Source organism: Helianthus annuus, chromosome 5, assembly GCF_002127325.2.
Source record: "Helianthus annuus cultivar XRQ/B chromosome 5, HanXRQr2.0-SUNRISE, whole genome shotgun sequence".
Lineage (NCBI taxonomy): Eukaryota > Viridiplantae > Streptophyta > Magnoliopsida > Asterales > Asteraceae > Helianthus > Helianthus annuus.
The window spans coordinates 143,644,422-143,659,028 of NC_035437.2; positions in this window are offsets into that span (position 1 = coordinate 143,644,422).

The window sequence follows — 14,607 nt, forward strand, 5'->3', positions numbered from 1 at the left end:
CACAAACGGTACTTTACCCGTCTTTTAATGCTAATGTGGTTTGATCACCATGCCCATTTTCGGGGTGTTACAATCAGTCTGTGAAAAAGGGGGCCTAGCGTCACGCGACGCCCCTTGGCGTCACGCGACGCCCCCTATTCCGGAAATAAATTTGTTTTGTTGTTGTTTGACCCATGTAACTTGCTTATACTTATTATTTAACTATCAAAACTAACTTTTAAGTTGGTTTTGATCATAGGTGATTGCCAAGAGTTCCCGGATGAAGATCAAGCTCGAAGAAGAACCGAACACACGAGATTAAAGCTTCCGCACGGCGTTACGTCGTAACTTTTAAACGACGAACTTATTATATAATGTTGAAAACTTTTAAGTTGTAAAAGTTTTAAATTACTCGTATTTTCCAAGGATACTCAATCGTAATTACATGTTTATTTTCGTTAATTATACGAAAACCTTTAAAATAATAACAAGGGTGTTACACTGTTAGGAAATCACAAGAAATTACTGGACTCATGTTATGAGATATTAAAACCGCATGTTATGAAATGTATACAAACGCATGTTGTAGTCATGATATATATACAACATGTGGTATTAAACCTAGCAGTTTTTATCATTGGTTTTTATTAACATTCGTAGATGAAAGAGTTTATATTCCGGAGGTTGAAGTGTCAGCTATACCTGTTGTTGGCATTCATTTACTTCCTTCGAACAAGCTTACATGTTTTACCAAACATATGACAAGATATCAAATTTTTCTGTCCGCAAAGGTGGTGAAAACCTTAGTGGTGGTATAATAAAGGCTAAATATTTTGTGTGCTCAAAAAAGGACATAAGCCACAGATTGTAGATGATGCGTATTCGAAGTCTAATAAGCCATATAAAATAAGGAAAAGACCAACCATTAGAACAGGATGTAAAGCACAAATTATACTCGAATCGTTCGATGGGATATCATATACAGTTAAGAAGTTTGTTGAGGGTCACAATCATATTTTTGTATGTCCTGAAGATCTTCATTTATTACCAGCATACAGGAATCTTTCTGAAGTACACGGAGAAATTATATGGGAATTAGGTACTCTAAATCTCCGGCGAGTGAAAGCATTTCATATAAATGAGAAAAAGATATGGCAGTTTTGAGAAAGTTGGTGCTATTGTCGATGATTATAAAAAATTTAGAGCTAGAATAAATAGCTATATAGGAGAATACGATGCAGACATGGTTATTAATAGGCTAACGGATAAAAAAATATTTAATTGATTTTTTGTTTGAATATTCAGTTGATGAGAACAAGTGGTTAACCGATTTGTTCTAGGCTGATGGATTATGCAAGCGTAATTACCTGGAGTTTGGGGATGTAATATCTTTTGATGCTACCTTCAAACAAATAAGTAAGTTTTCGTGGAGTTTGGGGATGTAATATCTTTTGATGCTATCTTCAAACAAATAAGTAAGTTTTCATCAGATTGCATAATGTTATTTTTTGTGTAGTGTTAGTGTTTTTATTAATGTTTAAGTTCTCTCATTTGGTTGTGTAGGTATAAGATGGTCTATGTACTATTTACTGGGATAGAGAATCATGTAACACTTAGAGCTGGGTTGTTAGCATCTGAAAATATTGAATATTATAAATGGCTTCTTCAATCGTTTGTGAATTCATTTGGACGTCAGCCCAAGGTTGTAGTGACAGACCAGGACCCGGTGATGAAACAGGTTATTGAGAGTGTTTTTCATAAAAGCAGACATAGATTATGCATGTGACACATTATGAAAAAAGTGGCAGACAAGGTTAGATCAGTGTGTCATATTATGTGTCATTACCGGCCTACATATATATATATATATATATATATATATATATATATATATATATATATATATATATATATATATATATATATATATATATATATATATATATATATATATATATTGAGGCGAGTTAAACTTCTGTTGTTATTAGATGACACGCATTTGGAATTAGGTTCAATCAAATCAAATGGTCAAGAGATGGCCAAAGAATACCCTTTTTTTAAATATTTAACTTTCGTCATTAAATATAAATCGTTCAAATTAAATCAAATCATATTGGGTTCAATCAAATCATACTGAATTGATAAAACTAAACATAACCATATATTTATTAGATTAGAAATATCAATTTTAACCTCGATGCAATTAAGATGTTAGCAATGTGTTGTGGCTTAAGCTAACTTTCGGATTCATCATATGTTATTACTCTACATAGCGCTGACTGGACGCTGACTAGGCATTGGATAAAGCCCATGTTGTAGTCACTTGACCTTGTTGTGGCCAAGGTAGCAGAGGCTTCAGCGAATTTTTAATTTTTTTAATTTTATGTTTATTCTTTCTATGTTTGTAAACTAATATTAATAGAAAATTAATATTAATAGAATATATCACAACAAATGCTCGACCAACTCACGGCGAAGGTTTCCTTATATCTCACGGTTGTTGATATTCTGTATGTTTTGAAGGTTTTGTTGATCAATGATTGTCGATTCACCACTTAGAACATCACCTTGGTAGTTTTGATAAATAACCATATCTAGGTCCTCCATAATCATGTTATGCAGAATTAGACAAGTGTAGATTGTAACACCCCGTGTTTTCGAATGTCAAAGTCAAAGTCAAAGTCCAAGTCAACTTTGACTTCTTTGACTGTAAATAGTCTATTTTATGTTTTATTTGTATTATGTGGAGTAAGTGTTGTTAATCTAAGAAATCGAAGTAACCGAATGTTTAATCGACGCGAACCGACTTACAACTGTGAATAGTAGAAAGTAACAATGCGATAAAGTTAACTAATCAGTAATCAAACCGATCGAACCATCATCGAACTCGAATCTCGAATTACGCGAACTTTGGTTGTTATTATACGTGTGTGTGCCTTATGTGTTCTTGTGCGTGTTTACTTTATGTTTTGTGTGGTGATCAATCGAATCAATCGAAACTCGAATCGAAAGTCGAAACTCAAATCGAATGCAATCGAAATCGAATTATGACGAATGGTAACGTAAGGATGGTGTGAAATATAGATGATTGTATGTTAGATATAGTGATTGGGACTAAAAGTAATTTGAATAGGAAACTCCATCGTATTCGTATCCTCATCAATCGAAACTAAAATATCAGAAATCGTCGCACCGAACACTCGAACCAGGCTGTTGATCGATCAGGCTGTCAGCCGATCGAACAGCCCAGCCGATCGGACGGACTGTCCGATCGAGCAGGCTGTCCGATCGGGATGCCTGGCCGATCGGCCAGCTCTTTCCTATTTTGGAGCCTATAAATAGGGCTGTCATTGTCATTCGTTCCACTTTTGGAAACTCTCTGACCGACCAGCTCGTGCTCCTCATCTTTTCTCAGATTTTTTCCGATTCCGGTAAGTTTTCATCCTAAATCTTTTACTTTCTTGATCAATACACACTCCTACACCTTTCTATCTTTCAAATCTTGATTTCTAACCGTGAAATCATCAAGATCTAAGCATTCTAGGATGATGTCATCATGGTGTTCTTCAAGAACATCATGTTTTGGCCTCAATCCACCATGAATAGCTCGGATCTAACCGATTTCCATATAAATAAGCTAAGATCTATCACAGATCTGAACATTTACATGATGTGAAGGATTGAAAGAAGGAATTCCAACTTTCTTTCAACTCTTTTACACTCAATGCCTTCACACTGGTGGAAACGGAGCTTGAGTCAACTCACCAATCGTTCTAATGGAGGAGTGGTTCAAGGTTCGGATTCTATCTACGAGGTTCACCGATTTCGGGTAAACGTTGAGCTAACCGTTCCGAACAGTTCACCGGCCGGACTTGGGTGATTCCTGTCCGAGCAGGGGAAGCAAGTAAGAACGAAAGCTCCATGGTTCAGCTCGTTGTCAAACTACCTCAATATAATGTCAAATAATCAGAACAGTCAAAGTGTTAGACGAACAGGCCGACCAGGTCAGGATGCTGACCGAACGGTTAGGCTGTCCGAACGGACAGCCCAACCGATCGGACGTGTCAGCCGATCGACCAGGCCAGCCGATCGGCTAGCAAGTGGCCCCACACTTTGACAATTTTATGAAGTATAGTATTGAACGAGGTGATGTTCGATCGAACGAGCTGTTTGATAACATTACTCATCAGAGCATGAGATACTATGCTTCAACACTTAATCGATTTACAACTCGTAGTAGTACGGAGTGCCACCCGATCGAACATGTTGTTCAATCGATCAGGTGACATCCAGCTGAGGACTCACTAACGAAGTGTCTAACTGATCGGTTAAGTCGGCCGATCGAACAGACCGTTCGATCGATCGACCTGAAAGGTAAGGACACTTCAGTGTTCCCAAATACTACAACGAAAACTTCAAAAGGTCAAACCATCATACACAAACACATCCTACTCAAAGGAAGAAACAATCCACTCGAACAGTCCAGCCGATCAAGCCTACCAGCCGATCGAACAGACTGTCCGAACGGACTGTCTAACCTAACGAACAACCCGTCTGATCGAACCTGCTGTTCGATCGACAAGGCTGTTCGACCCTTTATCATTTGTTTCCATTCTACGTGTTACTCATCGTTATGATATCGAACTATTCAGGCTAACCCTACTCTCAAGCGCTCCCTTCAATCCATCAATCAATTGCTGTGAGTATACTCGATCCCTTTTTGCTTTTAGCACTTTTGGGTGTTACATACATTACTTATATCAAAACACAATCGATCAAACTACTCAATTATTTGAACGCTAACCGATTCGCATGTATTACGTGACTAAATGAATGCTTGTTGTTATGTTTACACGTGGAATGTTGTCTACCTGCCTTAACGACGTAGTACTATAGTTTGGACTCAGCACCCGTTCACACGGGGGTTGTTAAGGACAATTACTTGCATGGATTGCGGTGGTAATCATGTATTGCGAACTGTCGCGGACAGTCAACCCGCATTCATTGGTATCGATAGATCCATGTCGATAATTAACATGCTTCGTTTTCCTCTGCGTACGTGCTGGTTATGCAGAAACTATTTCGAACCCTATATGCTATTATCAAACTTGTTTGCTCACCTTTACATTTATGTATTGACTGTATTTTAACGTATGTGACAGGTGTTTAAGATGTTTGCTTGCTAGGAAAGCGAGGCTAGAATAAAGCTCTAGAGCCCCCCAACAAATAGTTGTCTGTCAGGAACAAGCGTCTAGAGCATAGTTGTCTGTAGATCTTGTCCGACCGGGTCTTTAGGAGCATTTGAACAATAATTATATTATTCATTTAAATCTGAGTTGTCGGAACAGAATATTTGACTGATGTTATTTGTAATAATTTGTTTTATTATTTGGGACACGGTATGGGACGTGTTATTTAAACAAAATAGTGATGATAGTTGTTATGGAAACTTCTGGACAATCTGTTTCGCTCAGTGCCATGCCCCGATGATTCCGCCATCGGTTGGGGTGTGATAGATTGGTATCAGAGGCATAACTATAGGGAATTAGGCTAGACACGACCTAGTCCGGGTCGCTTTCTTAGAGACCTAGACTATAGTTAGGAACCAACAGACCAAGCGTATACGCTAAATCCTGCTATTCTACACTATCGCTATACTCGAAATTTTCAATGTTAAGAAGGCGATTTGGTCAGGATTAGGTGTGAAAACCGCAAACTCCTGACTAGATTACTTGATTAATTCTGATTTTATCGATTTATCTATGCTTTCCTCATTATTTTCGATAACAAACGAGGAGAATTATACTAAATCAGGAGTGAAATCCATATTTTGATGAATAATCTCCTCAATTTTACTAAAACAAGGAAGAAATTGCTAAGCCAGGGGTAAAACCTGAACCTTGGCAACTTATTCCAACTTTTATTTATCTCACCAAAGCCTCGACGGTCTCCAACGACCTGAACTCATGAGTACGACCTAGGGAATGCGTGTTGAATGCCCAAGAATCGAGGCAGAAACACGAACCTGAAAGTCGAAACATGACGACAAGCCTACTGCGAATAGTCGAATCGCTTTGGGTAGTCGATGTCTAGTAGCCGCAGACAATCTACTTCTCGATTTTATGTGTTTCGATTCTGAGCCCTCAACTGCCGACTCTGATGACTCGTTGATTTTATGTCCTATATGTGTTTAACTGTTTATATGTTTAAAATTTGAGGTTTATTCGATTTTGCTATCACTTCGATCGACACACACGACTCGCATAGCTATTCTACCTCAATACGCTTACAAGTCGCTGCAATTCTAGACGATATCATGCTACGAAATACGATTATACTATACTATCCTCGACATGCTATACGACTATACGATGCTACTCGATATACTATACGCGATCACTATGCACGAACGACACGCGAGCCTTGAATAATAGGTTTCTGTATTCTGACGGCCTTTGTGACTGAATGCGTATGTCCTTCTATGTATTCTGTGGTACTATGTTTATGTGTTTCTGTGCTCTACGTGCTTATGTGCTTTTGTGATTATGTGAATCTGTGACTTTGTGCTTATGTGATTATGTGATGCGTGTTTCGACGTATTTCTAAACTTTAGTAAGTAGTAGACGTGTGAGGTGAGATTCAATCATGTTGTGTTGAGTCCTGTGACGATGTCTGTTGCAGACAATGTCGTCTGGATCCCGACACCATCTTACTCGCCAAGAGAAGAGAGACAAGCGTCTCGCTGCTATCATTGCCAAGAGTGTGGCAAAAGCTGTAAGCGAGGTGTATGAGAACGTCAGTAAATCATCCGAGGAGTCGCGAACTGAAGCTCCTAAGGATGCCAACAAGACTGGTTTCAGCTTCAAACAGTTTAAAGCATGCGGACCCAAAGAATTCACCGGAGAAGATGGCCCTACCGCCATGTTTCAATGGTTCGATTCAGTTGAAGTCACTCTGCGCCAAAGCGGTTGTCCTGAAAATATCTGCACCCTCAATGCTACAGGCGTCTTCGAGTCCCGAGCTCTAGACTGGTGGATGGCCGAACGAAACAAGCGCGGAAATGATGCAGCTTATGAGTTGACTTGGGAGGAGTTGAAGGCCATCATGATGGACGAATTCTGCCCTCCCCATGAACGCCAAAAGCTGGAGGACGAGTTTTGGAACATCAAGCAGAAGGATGGAGACAACGCTGCTTTAACTGCTCGCTTCAAGCAGCTTAGCATCATCTGTCCCGATCAAGTCAAGACGCCAGACATGGCCATCAAGAAGTACATTCGAGCTCTACCCGACTGTGTTGCCGATTTTGTTCACGCCGCCAAGACATCATCGATTGAAGAGACTTATCTGCTTGCCGCCGAGATTAATGACAAGCGGGTAAAAGCTGGTTTCTGGGATAAGCCATCCAAGTCTCTGCATCAAGCCACCACATCGACCGTCAACACCACCACTGCTCAACCCTCCAAGTCATCACGCCGCAAGAAGAAGCACAACAACAATAGCTCCATCAAGAACTATGCTGTCGCAACAACTGCTGCCCCTCTGCAAGCCGTACAGGCTCAGCAGCAGCCTCATCGCCGGCCAGCTCCAGTGACCAATGCACCGCCAGCGAAGCGTGCTTACGCAGGTCCCCACCCGCTCTGCCCGACATGCTCATACCATCATCCGGTGGGAATCGCCTGTCGTTTCTGCTCTCACTGCAACCTCTACGGGCATTTCACTGCGAATTATTGCTATGGTCCCCGTCAAGCCCCAGTTCAAGCCGCCGCTCATCAAGCTCTACTTCCAGCCCCTCAAGGTCAACCTGCAGCTCAAGCACCAGTGGTCAATGCTCTATTCTGCTTTGCATGTGGTGACCCTAACCATTTTGCAAACATGTGCCCGAACTGGGTTGTGAAACAAGAACCCCAATAGCAGCAGCCTTAGCAGCAACAGCAAGCAGCCCGTGCCAGAACCTTTAACATCAACGCCCGTCAAGCCCAGGCTGACAACAACGTGGTTAATGGTACGTTCCTTGTGAATGGTATTTATGCATCATGTTTGTTTGATACTGGAGCCGATAACTACTTTGTGTCGTTTGAATTCGAGAAGCTCCTTAGTCGTAAGCGCTCCTATCTCCCCTCGTCATTCGAAGTCAAAGATGCTACTGGAAGAACCGTTGCCGTTAACTCTGTTCTTCGTGATTGTACCCTTGAGCTCAACAATCACATCTTCCCAATCAACCTCATTCCGATGCAACTCGGAAGTTTCGACATCATAGTAGGCATGGACTTTCTACGCGAAAACCATGCTGAAGTTGTGTGCTTTGAAAAGATGATTCGATTCTCACTCGCCAATGGTGATCTTTTATGTGTGTACAGTGAAACAGCTTCAAAAGGTCTCAAGCTCATGTCGTGTATCCAAGCTAGCAGATATCTCTGCAAGGAATACCGAGCTTTCTTGGCCAACATTGTAGCAGCGGAGAAGGAAAAGAAAAAGAAGGTTGAAGTCAAAGACGTCCCAGTGGTTCGTGAATTTCCCCAGGTGTTTCCTGATGATCTTCCCGGACTGCCGCCAAGTCGTGATATCGACTTTCGTATCGACCTTATTCCTGCAGCTAACCCTGTTGCCAAAGCCCTTTATCGACTCGTGCCATCCAAAATGAGGGAACTTTCAAACCAACTCCAGGAGTTACTTGAAAAAGGCTTTATTCGCCCGAGCACCTCTCCTTGGGGCGCGCCAGTCCTCTTCGTTAAAAAGAAGGATGGGTCGTTCAGAATGTGCATCGACTATGGGGAATTGAATAAGCTGGCCATCAAGAACCGTTATCCCCTACCTCGAATCGACGATTTGTTTGATCAGCTACAAGGTGCATCGTGTTTCTCGAAGATCGATTTACGCTCAGGTTATCATCAGTTACGCATACAAGAGGAAGATATACCCAAAACCGCCTTTCGCACTCGTTACGGCCATTATGAGTTCGTTGTTATGCCTTTTGGTTTAACCAACGCACCCGCGGTTTTCATGGATCTGATGAATCGCGTGTGTAAGCCTTATCTTGACCGTTTCGTCATCGTATTCATCGACGATGTCTTGATCTATTCCAAGTCGAAAGCCGAACACGCGCAACATCTACGTTTGGTTCTCGAGCTACTCTAGGGGAACCAACTCTATGCCAAGTTCTCCAAGTGTGAATTCTGGCTGGAGGAGGTCCAATTTCTGGGTCACGTCGTGAATAGTCAGGGTATTCATGTCGATCCCGCGAAGATTGAAGCAGTTAAGAGCTGGATTACGCCTAAGAACCCGTCCGAAGTTTGTTCTTTTCTCAGACTAGCGGGCTATTATCAACGATTTATCGAAGGATTCTCTAAGATCGCTGTGCCGCTTACCGCTCTTACTCATAAAGACAGGTCCTTTGTTTGGGGAACTGAATAAGAATCTGCTTTTCAAACCCTTAAGCGCAAGCTCTGCAATGCTCCTGTTCTCGCGTTACCAGACGGAAACAACGATTTCATTGTCTATTGTGATGCTTCTAACCTTGGGCTTGGCTGTGTTCTCATGCAACGAGACAAGGTTATAGCTTACGCATCTCGTCAGCTCAAAATCCACGAGAAGAACTATACAACCCATGATCTCGAGCTAGGCGCAGTTGTTTTTGCATTGAAGATTTGGCGACACTACCTGTATGGTACCAAGTGTACGATCTTCACCGATCACAGGAGTTTACAACACATCTTTAATCAGAAGGAACTTAACATGCGTCAACGCCGATGGGTAGAACTTCTTAGCGATTACGACTGTAAGATTCGTTATCACCCAGGCAAGGCACATGTTGTTGCAGACGCACTCAGCAGACAGAGTTATTTGCTCAGTATTCGCAATACCCAAGCCCAGCATAATCTCGAAGCTCTCATCCGCGAAGCCCAGCATGCCTGTTTTAACGAACGCACCTTGAAGAATGAGAGAATCTATCACGATGGAGCTCAGCTTGTAAGCAAAGCATATGGGATTTTCTATTATCTGGACCGAATTTGGATCCCTAAGCGGACCGAATTGCGAAAGATTATAATGAACGAAGCCCACAAATCCCGATACTCTATTCATCCCGGTGCCGATAAAATGTACCAGAATCTTCGTTACAAGTACTGGTGGCCGGGCAAGAAACGGGATATTGCTCTCTACGTTGGAAGTTGCCTGACTTGTGCGAGAGTTAAGGCTGAACATCAACGACCTTCTGGTTTACTCGAACAACCTCCAATCCCTATATGGAAGTGGGAGAGTATAGCTATGGATTTCATGACCAAACTTCCGCCCACGCCATCAGGTCACGACAGCATTTGGGTTATAGTTGATCGTCTGACCAAATCAGCCTACTTTTTGCCAATACGGGAAGACTACAAGGTAGAACGACTAGCCCAAATCTAGACCGACGAGATCATTTGTAATCATGGTACGCCTCGTGACATCATTTCAGACCGTGATGCTCGGTTTACTTCGCGATTGTGGGAAACGTTTCAAGCGGCCCTTGGTACGTCGCTTAACCTGAGTACTGCATTCCATCCTCAAACTGACGGACAGAATGAAAGAACGATCCTTACTCTTGAAGACATGCTCCGAGCGTGTGTTATAGACTTCGGTGGTAGTTGGAACAAATACCTACCGTTAGTCGAATTCTCGTTGTACAACAACAGCTATCATGCCAGCATACAAATGGCATAATTCGAGGCTTTATATGGAAGAAGATGTCGATCGCCTATTGTATGGCACGAGATCGGTCATTCGCAACTAACTGGTCCCGAGCTATTACAAGAAAAAACTGACAAAATCCTCTAGATTCGCGACAACTTGTCGAAAGCCCGGGATAGACAGAAAAGTTACGCCAATAGGAGACGCAAACCCCTTGAATTTGACATTGGAGACTACGTACTCCTAAAGGTATCATCTTGGAAGGGTGTCGTCAGATTCGGCAAGAAAGGGAAACTAGCGCCTCGATATGTTAGACCTTTTAAGATTCTGGAAAGGATCGGAAAAGTTACCTCCAGACTCGAACTACCGGAGGAACTTAGTAACGTCCACCCAACTTTCCATGTGTCGAACCTCCGAAAGTGTCTAGCTGATCATGATCTGATTGTACCGCTCGACGACCTTCAGGTCAATTAAACGCTACACTTTGTGGAAAAGCCTGTCGAAATCATGGATCGCCAAACCAAGCAATTCAGACGCTCGTGCATCCCTATCGTGAAAGTCCGATGGGAAGGCAAACGAGGCGCATAGTTTACTTGGGAACTCGAAAGCGACATGAAGGCTAAGTACCCGCAGTTGTTTAAATGAAGATCTGAAGCGAGAAATTGGTAAGAACGTACAAATTAACGTGATTCACGCTGCTGTGCAGCTTCAAGCCTAATTTCGGGACGAAATACCCTAAACAAGGGGATGCTGTAACACCCCGTGTTTTCGAATGTCAAAGTCAAAGTCCAAGTCAACTTTGACTTCTTTGACTGTAAATAGTCTATTTTATGTTTTATTTGTATTATGAAGAGTAAGTGTTGTTAATCTAAGAAATCGAAGTAACCGAATGTTTAATCGACGTGAACCGACTTACGACTGTGAATAGTAGGAAGTAATGCGATAAAGTTAACTAATCAGTAATCAAACTGATCGAACCATCATCGAACTCGAATCTCGAATTACGCAAACTTTGGTTGTTATTATACGTTTGTGTGCCTTATGTGTTACTTGTGCGTGTTTACTTTATGTTTTGTGTGGTGATCAATCGAATCAATCGAAACTCGAATCGAAACTCGAAACTCAAATCGAATGCAATCGAAATCGAATTATGACGAATGGTAACGTAAGGATGGTGTGAAATATAGATGATTGTATGTTAGATATAGTGATTGGGACTAAAAGTAATTTGAATAGGAAACTCCATCGTATTCGTATCCTCATCAATCGAAATTAAAATATCAGAAATCGTCGCACCGAACACTCGAACCAGGCTGTTGATCGATCAGGCTGTCAGCCGATCGAACAGCCCAGCCGATCGGACGGACTGTCCGATCGAGCAGGCTGTCCGATCGGGATACCTGGCCGATCGGCCAGACCTTTCCTCTTTTGGAGCCTATAAATAGGGTTGTCATTGTCATTCTTTCCACTTTTGGAAACTCTCTGACTGACCAGCTCGTGCTCCTCATCTTTTCTCAGATTTCTTCCGATTCCGGTAAGTTTTCATCCTAAATCTTGTACTTTCTTGATCAATACACAGTCCTACACCTTTCTATCTTTCAAATCTTGATTTCTAACCGTGAAATCATCAAGATCTAAGCATTATAGGATGATGTCATCATGGTGTTCTTCAAGAACATCATGTTTTGGCCTCAATCCACCATGAATAGCTTGGATCTAACCGATTTCCACATAAACAAGCTAAGATCTATCACAGATCTGAACATTTACATGATGTGAAGGATTGAAAGAAGGAATTCTAACTTTCTTTCAACTCTTTTACACTCAATGCCTTCAAACTGGTGGAAACAGAGCTTGAGTCAACTCACCAATCGTTCTAATGGATGAGTGGTTCAAGGTTCGGATTCTATCTATGAGGTTCACCGATTTCGGGTAAACGTTGAGTTAACTGTTCCGAACAGTTCACCGGCCGGACTTGGGTGATTCCTGTCCGAGCAGGGGAAGCAAGTAAGAACGAAAGCTCCATGGTTCAGCTCGTTGTCAAACTACCTCAATATAACGTCAAATAATCAGAACAGCCAAAGTGTTAGACAAACAGGCCGACCAGGTCAGGATGCTGACCGAACGGTTAGGCTGTCCGAACAGACAGCCCAACCGATCGGACGTGTCAGCCGATCGACCAGGCCAGCCGATCGGCTAGCAAATGGCCCCACACTTTGACAATTTTATGAAGTATAGTATTGAACGAGGTGATGTTCGATCGAACGAGCTGTTTGATAACATTACTCATCGGATCATGAGATACTATGCTTCAACACTTAATTGATTTACAACTCGTAGTAGTACGGAGTGTGACAACTCGAACTTTCAAGATTGATGCCGTTTAATCCCATAACCTTAACTTCTCATTATTTCTAGTCAACGATCCTTGTTTAGATGAAACTTGTTTTACGTCTTGTAATATTACTATATGGTTAAATCTAAACGCACAATGAAACCCGCTAAACACTGTGCTTTATATTCGGAAAATTGCGCTTTATACTTGGACCACGAGTGTGTTGGATCACACACACTATTTAGGCTGCAAACATATTTGGGCTACACACCTCCTCTTGCTTCTAAACCCGTTGGCCCACATAGGTGATGCTAGGCCGATTATGCAAGTCCAAAGCCCAAAACCTTGTTGTGGATTATATGCGATGATATTAGCACGTAGTTGGTTATTTTGTAAACATTAACCCTAGCATAGTGTGAACGGCAACAGGGAGTGCATCGAAACCCCTTCCTTACGTGACTATCTTCCGGAGATTCATCTTGATGCGTTAAAATCGTATTTTTATTTAGTTTATTTATTTTTTGCAAGGATTCAGGACCATTATGGTTTTTATTTGTTTTTGTGGGTTGTTTTGGTAACTTTGTAATTGGTTTGATTTAAATCCTAATGCTATCCATCCCTGGAGGTCGTCCAGAGAATTTGTTTTCACCCTTCTCCTAGTTTTTCTCCAATCTAACCCTATCAAGGGTATCAGAGCCGTTCCTGATCCTTCATCGGAACTCTTTGCCGCCCCCACCATGACCAACACCCGCAACACTGAAATCGACAACGCCCTCAAGTCTCACGACAAAGCTATCAATGACATCCAGACTGCACTCGCAGCCCTCATCAAACAGCAAGAACAATCTTCCAAACAGCAGGAGGAGATCCTGAAGGCCGTGCGCGACAAGGCAGTTAACTCGTCGGGCAGTTCCTTCGGATCTTTTTCGGGACCAGAGGCTGATTCACGGGGTACCAAGCCATTCAGAATTGGTAAGATTGACTTTCCAAAATTCTCGGGTGAAGATGTGGAGGGTTGGGTTTACCGTTGCGAGCACTTCTTCGCAATGGACGAAACCCCGGATGAGACCAAGCTTCGCTGTGCCGCCGTTCACTTGGAAGGCGATGCATTACAATGGCATCGGGCTTTCATGAAAACCAGGAACGCTACCGTGGCTGAGATTCCGTGGAATGACTATGTTCGATCCATCTCAGCCCGTTTTTCGGATGCGTTATTCGAAGACCCGCTGGAGGAGATGGCCTCCCTAACACAAACAGGTTCGCTGCAAGAGTTGAATACGGCCTTCGACTCCTTGCTGAATAAGGTATCGGTAAGCGAAACCCAAGTTGTGAGCCTTTACCTTAAAGCCCTCAAACCCGACATCCGAGGACCGGTTAAAATGTTCAAACCTCGTACGTTGCACGAGGCGTACGGGTTGGCCAAGACCCAAGCCCTTAACAACGAAACCTGGGAAGAAAAGTTCACGGGAGGAAAATGGACAGGGGGATCATCGAAGGGCAGCCATACTAAAATCACCCCGCCTACTAACGCCGCTAAACTACCACTTTTACCCACCCCCAACACCAACCGAACTCCAAACAGCCCCAGCAAGCCATTTAACAATCAAAGGCGTCTAACCAGCAAAGAATTG